The following is a 12,341-nucleotide window of genomic DNA, read 5'->3' as shown; positions in this document are numbered from 1 at the left end:
AGGGAGGAAGGTAAATAAATGTAGAGGACCTGATAACACGATTCTATGGAATAATTTTTAGGTTAATAATGCCCAAAAACGAGGAGAAAATGCATTTTTTAAAGATTAAAGATTGCTTTTGTGATGGTTATATTAATAATATTCATTTTTGATTTTTTTCTTAAATTTTAATACATAAAAATACTGCGCTAACAAAGTAGGATTTTTACATTGACATAGTGTCGCTGGATGGCATTTGACTGATTAACAATGATCAAGTGCTTTGCACAAGTCTAGAAAGACTTAAAATATCTTCGCGAATGTTTAAATATTGTGCTAATGCTTTTTGTTATATATTTGGCCAATTTATTAAAGTTAGAGACATAACGAGACCAGGTCAATGACTACTACTTTTGCATTGTGAATCCAAGTAAAGGACGTAGAGGTAAAAATGCAAAACCTATCGAATATCCTGATATTGAGTCTTCTTCTGATCCAATTGCACACGATCTAATACGACCAGTACCTGAACCACCAATATGACAGAAAAGTAGCTCATCTCTTAGTTCTAATGAAAGTAATTCTGATAAGGAGTTTTTACCTTTCCCAGAACAACCAAAACTCCATCTTATTATTATAGAAGGCTCCAATAAATATATTCGCGATGACTGGTGATAAAGGAGAACCCATAGCTGTTTCTGACGTTTGTTCAAAAATGTGACCGTTATAAGAAAAATATGTTCCAGACAAGCATTTTCAATTAAGATGAGAAGGTGTACTTCCAGAGTCTCGGATTTTAATATATCTGAAATTATGTTGAGAGTTTCAGGAGTAGGGACGATAGTAAAGAGGGCATTGTCGAAACTAACTAGAATATCCATTGGATCTAATGTAATTGTTCAATGAAATGAAAGGAATAGAAGAATAGAAGTTTGATATTGCTAGAGAATATGCTAGAGCGTCAATGGTGCTGACAATAGTTCGAACCGGTAATCCTGGTTTGTGAATCTTAAGTTAACAATAGGATCCGTCTGCAAGAATGTCTTGATTTTTTTCCTGATATTCACTTGTGCCCATAACTATCGTAACATTTCCTTTGTCGTCAGTAAGTTCGATTCTTCAACAACCGTCGCAGGAAGAATCCAGAAGATTTGTAAACATTATTACAGTAACCTGTGGAAGTTTGTTTGAAAAATTAGAAAATATAATTTTCGTGGACTTCATTATTTTGCTGTGCCACATCTGCAACAAGCGAGTTTGATGATGGAATGAATAGAATTGAAGAAAACTTTATTAACCATTCGGATAATTGTGCAACAGATCAGGGGTTGATACAATAATATAGAGAAGTTCAACTGCTGTATGCCTAATTAGTTACAAATATTCATTAGTGTTATAAAAGACGTTTTGAGTAAAAAATGCTTTCATTTTTATACAAGGTTTGACGTTAGTCGGAAGAACATTATCTAGGGTGTTTTAAACAAATGCTGAAAATATAAGGTGGCGATTCGTTGGATAAAATAAAGGGTAGTTTCTTATACAAACGTTGGTGTCAGACAGTAACTAAGATGCCTCAGTAAGCACATGCATCGGGATAGTGTTGTACAAACTTTGTAAATTTGTTAAGCCGGTCCAGGACAGAGTTCTGTCGTTAACAAGCCCAAAGAGATTAATGTTATATTTATGTTACGTCCACTTTGCTTCGGCACAAAGTCAGTTTTTGAATTTTTGTAACAGTTATAACTACAGCAACAGTTTCAGTGATTATTTGATGACTCCAAGCAATTGTCAGCTGCAAATCATTTGATGAAGAGCAGAGGTCCAAAGCCGAGCCCTATGGAACACCACTGTTCAGTGTAGAACTCTGCCGCTCGATACATCTAAACACTCAAGTAGTCTACATATTCGAAGGGTTTAGCAAGGTCAAATTCTCGATCTCGTGGACTTCTTTTCTCGGAAGTCGAACTGCGATTCATTAAGAAGTTTGATCACTTAAAAGAACATCTATAGGCTGTTTTTTAAAGCCTTTTCGATCATTTTTCCGAAAATGGGGGTGGTAGCGATAGGCCTGAATATCTATAAAACCTTTTTTGTGGATAGGAATTATCTTTGAGATTTTCAAATCTTTAGGAAATTTATGGTGTGCTTTAGTACTTCTGAATTTAAACCTAAGTAGTTAGTGGAACCGGAATTTTTTAGGCTCATAATAATGGCGTACATCTCGCTTTCAGAGATCGGATTCAAGAAGAAAGATTCACCAGAAGAGAGGAGGGTCGTCCGATTTGTCAGTGTGTACAACTAGGTCCCTAGGTTCTTGAAGAAACGATTCAATTCTGTGGAGTGAGTGATTTCGTTGTGACCCATGAAGGTCGGTTAGTTTTATGATTTATTAAAGCCCAGTAGTTTTTAGTTCTATCGGATATGTCTCGCATTTAGTTTCTCGAATGCAATTAGTTTTTTGAAATAGCCCATGATCTCATTTATTTCTGAGGTATAGGTTGGACGAACCAACCATAAGAAGGAAGGAATCACTTCCGTAAATCTGGAGCAGTTGATGTGATACGAAGGATGAAATGATGTTATTTTCAATGACACGCACCATCGTCTAAGAAATTGTGTTAATAATTAATAATTGTGTCAACTTTTGAATGAACATTTAAATATAGTCCAATAAATATTGCGGCATGATCAGAGAGATCTGCATCCACACCGCCTTCAGTGATCAGAGTAGGGTAAATGTTTGCGTGGAAATTTTCAAAGTCAATATTATTTAACTGATAAAGAAAAATTGTTTTGATTAAAATCCACAAACCAAGAATCATCAACGATTTTAAATTCATGCGAAAATTCCTCATGAAACGTTAAGTGTGTCATTGTAGTGGAATAACGGCAAAACTGTTTTTATTGGTCATCTAAGCAAAACTTTAAAGATGCCGCGACATTGTTACAATGCGCTTCCAAAAAGGAAATATGCAAAAAGTGTCTCTTCACGTATAAAATTAACATGTATACTTCGTGTCCGGTAAAGAAGATTTTCGGAGATTAAAATCTGAAGAGGAATTCCACCTATATTCGTGAAGCAGTAGGCGATTTTATCATAAAAAGCCCAGGTGATACACTGCCCGACAAATTAAAATGAATAAAGCAAAACATTTATCGGAATCAGTAGAGTTAGTGAAAAATTAATATAGTTTGTTCCGATAAAAGTTTAAAAATAGAACTTAACGAAGCAAGAGTAAATTGAGTTTTGAAAAGTTAATATTTAGATTCTCAACAGAAATTATAAAAAATGACACATATGAATGTATAATTTGTTACTTCTAATGTTAATGTTACTTCTAATATACAGTAATGCAAATCTTCATTCCTCTTTGCGTAAGTACTTTTTATAAAATTTCTGGGTTCCTCCTGCGTCGGTTTTTGTTGACTCCCAACTAGTTAATGTTTCGACAATCATCCTGCTGGCTTCTTTAAACTGAAACTGGCTCGCATTTTACTCTGTACCTGCTTTTATATTGTTTGAGAGGGCCGGAGCTAAATGGGAGGCATAAACACCGTGGCGAATGACTGATTCACATATTGGTGACAGGTAGAGACCTGAGTCGCGGTTAAGATTATTAGGCTGCTTATAGATTTTTATAGACTCTAATGAAATATAACGTCAAAAATAGATTTACCACTTGTCCCAAAATTTCTCAACATCTTCGATCCGTCAAAGACAAAATTTCATTTGAGATACCAGGAGTTTATAGCATTCCATGCATATTCGCCAAAGAATACATTAGAGAGACAGAACGAAAAATATCAACTATGCTTAAAGAACATGAAAGCGCCTTAAGAGTAAGACAAATAAACTCATCAGCAGTTGCCGAACACAATCACCAAACCGGACATAAAAGTTTATTCGATAAAACTAAACTAACTACCAACGAAAAATTCGAGAATCTATAGAAATCTATAATCAACCTAATAATCTTAACCGCGACTCATTTCACCAATAATTTTGCTCCGCCCCTCTCAAACAATATAAAAGCAGGTACAGAGTAATATGCGAGCCAGTTTCAGTCAAGCTTCTGAAGAAGCCAACATGATGATTAGCGAAACATTAGCTAGTTCGGCTCAACAAAAACAGACGCAGGAGGAATCTAGAGGTTTTATAAAAAGTATTGCAGTAGCCTGTGGAAGTTTCTTTGAAAAATATTGCGTATGGGATTTAAATTTCTAACAAAAACAGTGATAAATTAAGTACTATTTTATAGTTTTCAAAAACATTAACAATTGTTCCATTTTCTATCGGCGTATGTGTCTCTATTATTCAGATATTTCTGATTCCTTCGGCAGTCATTTCCTTATTTCATTCATAGTAAATTATAGAAAACAACTAGAAAAACCGACTAACGTTGTGTTTTAAAGCGTCGATTCATGAATGCAAGCGAATGCGAATACTCCTGGCACTCAGCAATTTTGTACGAACTACTACAACTTCATTCTTACAGCTGTGAAACAAAGCTTGCGCGAATTGACTGTCCTAAACGACCTCATTAGGTGAGAGTACAGTTGTTCTTTTTCAATTTATTATTTAAAATGAGTATAGCGCAATAGGCAAAGTCCAGAGAGAAAGTTGGTTGACCATTTTCAATCTTATTTTCAGGTTATTAATTGCAAATTCAAAATCGTTGGATAAAAATGATACCAACCAAGTATACGCTGCCCCCTGATTCTCGAACAATTAAACTTTGAGTGGCAGACAGAGCCAGTATGTCAAAACCACGACTTAAATAGAAGTGTGTGAACTACGTACCTACTCATTAGGTAATCCGTTTCTAAATTGGATTTGGCAAGCATTTAATATATTAGCGTAATCGTTATCGCTTTGACTGATTTGAAGATGAAGCTATTAAAAGAGCCAAGAGAAAACTTAAGACTTAGCTTAGGTACGTTTACGATATCTTCATTATCTCCCTGCAAACACACTCAAGAGGATTTCAATCAATTAAACTGTGTAGCAATTATTAGACTAATATTAGACTTTCTAGGAAAAGAAAACAACGAGCAGATATCAGTAAACAGAAAGTGCACATACACTGAACAATTTTTTAATGCCTTTTCAAACTATTCTTGTATGACTAAACGAGGAGTAAATAGGTTACTTTTGGAAAGAGCCTGAAGAATATGGAGTACAACAAAAGGGAGAGAGATGGAGTATCCCATATGTCAGAAGATATTCAAAAATTGAGAAGTGTATATTGGGGAAACCTGTAGAACTATGGAAACTCGAAAAATGTCCGCATGAGAGTCGAGTCCTCTTTTCCGAAGCAGCATTAATTCATAGAGAGCAATATTGATCACAGGACTACTAACACCAGCAACGAGCAAACACGTTCCATTGACTAGCAGTGACAATCCAGAGATCACCAGTCACACCTGCTGTCCACACCACTATATTTAACCTTGTAGTCTTAAGAATTTTATCATTATACTCTTAATAACGGTTGAAAACACATACCAACCGAGGCGTTGAGATATAATTTGAAAAAAAAAACAATGGAAGTTCAAGCACACAGTTTTAAAACGCCTCTGCCTTCATCCTTCAAACAAAGGATGTTTCTCTTTGTTAATATATACTGCAAAGGCGCATAAAGGCGATGGATATTGTTGAAAATTTTGGTTTCCGTCGGAGATGCATCCACTTGGCAAGGAAAGAAGCAATAAATTTTTCGAAACGTCGATAAAATAAATAGATGATTTTATTTAAATCGAATCTAAAGCATGTGCTTTATGTAATTTTCTTAATAACTAAAGGAAAGGACGTTATATATTTGTTTTTATCATTTAATATATTCTTTGTGCTTAGGAAAAGATTCATCCTTGAACAGAATATTCTTCTTCTTCTTCTACTTCTTGGAGATCTATCGATCTGTTAATTCTGAAGCTGCCTCTGCATCGTTTCCTGTGATGTGGATCGCCAACTATCTTTCTACCTTTTAGGTGGTCTCCCGGGAGGTCTTGGGCCGAGCGGGTTGTTTTCCAGGACTATTCTCGGAAGTCTGTTCTCGTCCATCCGTTTTACATGGTTGTACCACTACCTCTTACGTTGTCTTCCCCATCTCACAATATCTTGTATCCCGCACTGCTCTCTGACATCTGTGTTTCTGTGTTTCTTACTCTGTCTGAACAGAATATTAAAAAAAGAAAAAGTAATAGTTATGATCTACAAAAAGGGACGTAAGAAGAAACAAATTAATTTGACAACAATAATTAATTTAAAACTTACGCGGTTGCGTTTCGGTGACATCGCACTTTTTTTTGGAGCAGTGTATATCGCTTATGGTAGGTGAGTGTAACAAAAAAGCAAATAGCTTCTTGGCAATGGCACTTAGATACGGGCTTATGCCAAAGGTTACGTGCCATAAAGTCTCAGGTTACATATTTAATACGTGTTTTTACTAAAGTTACGTTTGTTAGAGCACCGTACACATTTAAAGTAGGTGTACGAGTTGAAGAGAAAATGAAAAATAATGAATAACAAGTGGCAGTAAACACCTTGTTTAATTATCTACGTTAACGAAAACAAATGTATGTGTAATGTCATTCATGCGTAGTTAATGTCTGGTACTATGGAATAACTTAATTTTTATGGAGTAGAACAAAGCCGTCCGTAAAGTTGATGTTCGTAAATCTCTCGATCGAATATATTATTAGTACACTTGTACAATACACTACATAAATTCAAAATTCAAATATTTTGAGATTTCTGTTGGATATTCTTCACATAATTGCTTACATTCCTTTATTTTTAAATAGCAAGAAAATTATTATGTTCATACAATTAGTTAACACTAAATGATACGCTAGGAAACCTTTGGAGAGTTTTAACTGAGTCAAAAACTTAAATTTCATATTCAACAGAGGATGGTAATAATTCATCCTCCAATTCAGTCTTTTAGAATAACATTTTATGTTAATTAAATTCTAATTTCTTCACTAATGTTCAAATAAAACACAAATATGCAAATTTTTATTCGTACTTCTATTTTGTTAAAATGAAAATAGTTTTAATAGTTACGTATAGAAATTCTTTATTTTTACTTTATTTTACTGTACTAACACAAGTCTACACGAAATTTGGAACAAATATATGTACTACATAGGTAACAAACGAGAACATTTTCAACTTTTTTTGGTAGTCTCATTTCCGACTTCTACCTATCGTCAATTGTATATTTTCATAAATAAATGTCACATATTGACATTATTGATATATTACTATGGACGAACCAAGGTCTAGATATAAATTTATTATTGTTTTTTTAAGCTCACAAGAGACTTTTTTATATTTACTGTAGATTTAGAGATAAATTAAAATCTATTTGTTTTAATGCCCTTTGTCCTACCTATGAAAGGAACGTATTGAATGGTGGATTTTTGGAAAAATGTCAATATCTAAAAAATGAATTTTCCTAGGTTCTCATTCAAAATATAAGTGAATAATAAAATCTCATTGTCCTTTTCCCAACCTAAACTGAATGAAACTGTTAAGAAGTCTTTCTACTTTAGCGTTGTTGATGGTCAATTGCCAGTAATTTACCAAATAAAACACTAATTTATTATTAACCAGTTATGTAATCATTATTCCTTTTCTTACAATATTTTCGCAAATCATAAAATTACCCCATAGCTGATATCATTATTACGATTTAGCATCCGCACCAGTTTTTATGTATCTTTTCAATTAAGATTACTTTTAATCTCAGCTTTAGTAAAGTGGGCAACTATTTCAGACTGAAATTAAACATCTGTTTAAATTCATCAAATATTTTAATCGTCCTACTGTGATTATGTTAAAATGTTCGAATATCTCTCTTTTATTTCAGAGATAGAGCGAAGAGCATTAAAAAAAGATTGGAATTTGTGTTTTACTCACTTTCCAATTGTGCTATTTCCAATGACGGCTACGCCCGCTGGTGGCCATTTCAAAAAAATGAAAATAATTTTCATCATGTATGTCCCTAACAAGATACCGAGTTTCCAGTTTGTGTTGCACTTTGGTGGAAGATATTGATAATCATTTAAATAATAAAATATTTCAAACACACTCCAAGATCACACAGTAAGCTATTTTACACCTCCATGTATCTCCAGAGTAAGAGTAGTTGACAGTTCAGATGTGGCACAAAAACTATTGTCAAAGGTTTGGAATTACGAAAATGGGTACATTTTTTTAAAATTGAGAATCTTCTTCTCCTTTCAGTACAATATCAGGTATTTAAACAGTGCATAATGTAAGAACGACACTTGCATTATTTAAGACTGCTATGCTAGTCTGCCATCTCGAATGCTTTCAGCATAAGCCTTGAGAGACCAGACTCCTGCATCATACAACAGCATACACCAACTATTTGCTCAGCATTTCACTATTTACACTTAATTTCCTTATATGGATGTAGTTGTTTTAGGATATAGCAGACAAGATATCCCAATTGGGCAACTGTTACTACAGATAAACCTGGAGATTCTCAACAGTGGCCTATAACGCATTTTTTAGAAGGCCCGTATTTGATTGTGTTACATCCAAGAATTCGTATCCTTAATAGAAAATTTATGTCTCTGCTAACAGACTTTTTTAATTATATATTTTTATAAATGCACTTCTGGCTACGCCTATGGGAGCTTTGATTCCATCAGACTGCTCCAATGAATCTTACCAAACTACTTGTAGTTTCTTATTCGTTCTATTGTTGTGTTGCCCATACTAAGAATTGCCTTCTTTTTGAGAATAATGTATTTAGGTTTCTTTAAGTTTATATAAGTATATCCATACAGAAGAGTTTGCGCATCTTTAAGCTTGTTGTATAACTTGATGTATAACGCAAGCTGATTAAAATCTGCCAGTTTATGGTTCCACCTTATTGGCTTTGCCACTGATTTCGGACCAAATAATCTGTTATGAATTATTCTCAAAACGCTTTCAAAATATGACCCATAAGGGCTATTGTTCGATGATCTTCAGTATTTTGTTTCTTAGACAACGTCACAAAAGTAGACGAAAACTACTGTCCCGGAATGACTCTGATTGCAAAGATAATAATAAAGAGATCTACGAGGATCGCACTTCATCCATAAATTTAAGGAGCTCGATCAGCATCTCATCAAGACCATTTGCTCCGCTTTCTTTCGCCTGCCGAATGACACATGAACCTCTGAGAAAAATACAGCCTTTTGTTTTATCAAAAGATATTTTTATGGGTTTTAGGATCTTCCAGGAAATTAATATGTAATTTATATGTTTAAACATTTAACACGTTGTCGAGGCCCATGTATTATTTATTTATTTGTTTTAATACAATATCATTATAAGTACAATTCAATTGCGACTACATAAACCTGTTTTGCCCTCAAGATCCTACAACCCAAAAGAAAACATTTTCTCATTAACCAAAGATAAACGTGGGGCCATTTTTAAATCCTTTGTTTTAATTGTTTTTTTTATTTCACTAAGGCGCACTTTACAAAGTACAGTTAGTAAAGCGTAGTACCTATCTAATCTGACGACAATAAAGCGAAATAAGTAACGACTTCCATAAAGCAACTGAACAGTTACTTGAGGAGCGGGATTCGAATCGACTAAAAACGCCCACGTTTATTATCGAAAAGTGATGTTTATACAGGATGTCCACGCTTACTATTTTCCTCGCGAGGAAAACCAAATGTTGACATTATATTAAACCCGCGCTATAGTCTGTTTCAAAAAGGTGTATATATCCTTTTCCTGAAAGTACTTTCGAGTAGAATAGAATAAATTTGTTGACTATTTTTGTACAAGGTACATTACATCAATTCAAAAAAAGTTAAATGTAAAACAATGAAATATAACAACACACACACAGACGAATACAAATATATTGGTAATAATAACAATAATGATATAATATAAATAATAATGATTTATTAACGGAGTGTTCATTTTTTAGTTATAAATAAGTAATAGATACATATATCGTACTTGAACAAAATTAAAAATACTATAAAGAAAGCAACAATAACAGCATGAAAAACTGTTGTAGTCCAGGTCTAGAGACCACCAAAGTTTTAAACAGTTTTCATGTTTATTCGCTTCATCCTCTGTGCCATATTATAAACTTGATTTTCAAAACTGGAATTTTTGCAGTCCACTTTAAAGTTTTGGTTTTGACTCCGTTTACAAGAATAGTGGTAGTAAAAGTGTTATAAGTAACTGTCGGTACATAATTGTAATCAATAATAATGACAAACTTTTTTAAAAATGCCTAAAGGAGAGACTAAACAGCTTTTTACCCGTATATCGCACAATATCCGAAAACCAGTTTGGGCTTATTAAAAACTCAATTAATTGAACATCTTCAAAGCCTATCTTACTCGTCGCACTTAATGTATCAAGGTCGTAAATCATTTTAGCGAACTAATGCAAGTAAAAATTGGCACACCACAAGGCACTCTACCGAAACCATTGCCATATAATATCTATATAAATGCACTCTGCAATTTTGGTACGGGTGTCAATATTCGCTGATAATACATGGGACGATGCTATACGGTTGCTTGAGTCTGGTCTTAATAGAGTGAAGGCGAAAACATAAACGAAACCAACTATATGGCTTTCCAAAGTATTCGGGTGTTATATTTGACCAACATTTTAAATGAGATTATCACGGCCAATGCCTATGAAAAAAACTAGATTACTTATTTACAAATTTTACTTGTTAAGAGAATTCCTGAGCCGAAAGTTGCTTATTAATTTTTATAAAGCAATCTCATATATCTCATATAAAGACTTAAGAAAACTGCAAGATGTAGATTTCGGAAAATTTAACAAAAGTTACATTTGTTATTATCTGATGAATAAATGAATCTAGTGTCAGTTAAAATGTGATAAATAATTCAAAATATGTTATATTATATACTTATACGTATGTTTTTACTGCTTAAAATACTTACTTGTCTTGAATTACATTACTTCCGTCTGTCATTATATTCATAGTTTGTTATAGTATGTGCCCTGCAACTAGGAGCATTAAGAATGTTAGACCATGTTAGGCTATGGACGTACTATATAGTGTGACGTAACTTCACTTATTATTATTATTAAATAAATCAATAAAAGGGATGAACATTTCAGTCTAAACAAAATTAAGGCACAAGGGCTATTACATCAAAATTGGCAAGCTTACTATAAACAATCGATGCCTCCCAATAGTGGACCAGCCTCATTCAGTACGAAATAAGGGACACAAGAATCCATGTTTGTACGTTGGCAATAGGCAAATACTAAATAGCTCTGTTTCATTCATTACCTTAAATAGAAAGCAAAGATCATTACATTTCTTACGAGTTTCCAAGGTTTGAATATTAAGAATTCATTGTAGTTAATTTCCTACATTTTTAGGTACTCAGCATAATGGGACTATGTAAGTTTTGGAGTAAGCTGACTTAACTACGGCATTTTACTAATCAAATTGTGTACTTGGACTTTATCCATGCTTCTGGTAAATCTTTTTTAGTCTTAATGAGACGGTCGAACTCAATATGTTCACGAAAATGGATTTAAGTCGAATTCGAATTCGAGTGAGAGTGTCACTAGGGCACGATGAACGCTATACATATCACAATGCAAAACTATCCATATCACACTCTATTGGTTCAGAGTCACTTTATACAATTTTAGATAATATAAAGGCGAAAGATAACTAACCTGTGGAACCGCCGAAAGTACAGTTAGATTTGTAGAAAAATAATTTTCACTTATACATTTGGTACCTTGTGAGTAACGAAACTCCTTATCCACTTCTTCTCGAGTAAAATTGATTTCTTCAATTAATCAAACGCTTAATTTTTCAAAGAATCTTTCACATGCCACCGTAATACTATTTACAAAACTTCTGGTTTCCTCCTGTGTCCGTTTTTGTTGAATTGAACTTGCTGTTAGCTTCTTCAGTTTCAGTTAAGCTTTGAAGAGGCCAAGAGGCGTGGCGAAACGTCACAAGAACAAACGCGGGAGGAATCCAGAAGTTTTTTAAATAGTATTACCAAACGCTTGACTAAAATCCAGTGCTAGTCCACTTGAGAACCATTAAAATATTGTGTTGGTCGATCATAAGATTGGTTTGGGTTGATTTTCCACTGACAAAGCAATGTTAAATCTGCGTCCGGATACCTTTTCTAGATGGTGAAATCTTATCAGTAACAATTGATTCAAACATTTTAATATAGTAAATATGAGTACAATAAAAAAAAACGAGTTCACAATTCATAAACTTCGGTTTATTTATTTCCTTTCTTTATGAAAAACAAAATTACTCTCGAGTATTGAATAAATGGGCGAGTAG

This window comes from Cylas formicarius, unplaced genomic scaffold (genome assembly GCF_029955315.1).
Source record: "Cylas formicarius isolate icCylForm1 unplaced genomic scaffold, icCylForm1.1 PGA_scaffold_3__17_contigs__length_32017465, whole genome shotgun sequence".
Taxonomy (NCBI): Eukaryota; Metazoa; Arthropoda; class Insecta; order Coleoptera; family Brentidae; genus Cylas; species Cylas formicarius.
The sequence above is the reverse complement of the archived record's forward strand: the minus strand, read 5'-3'. Positions refer to the sequence as shown.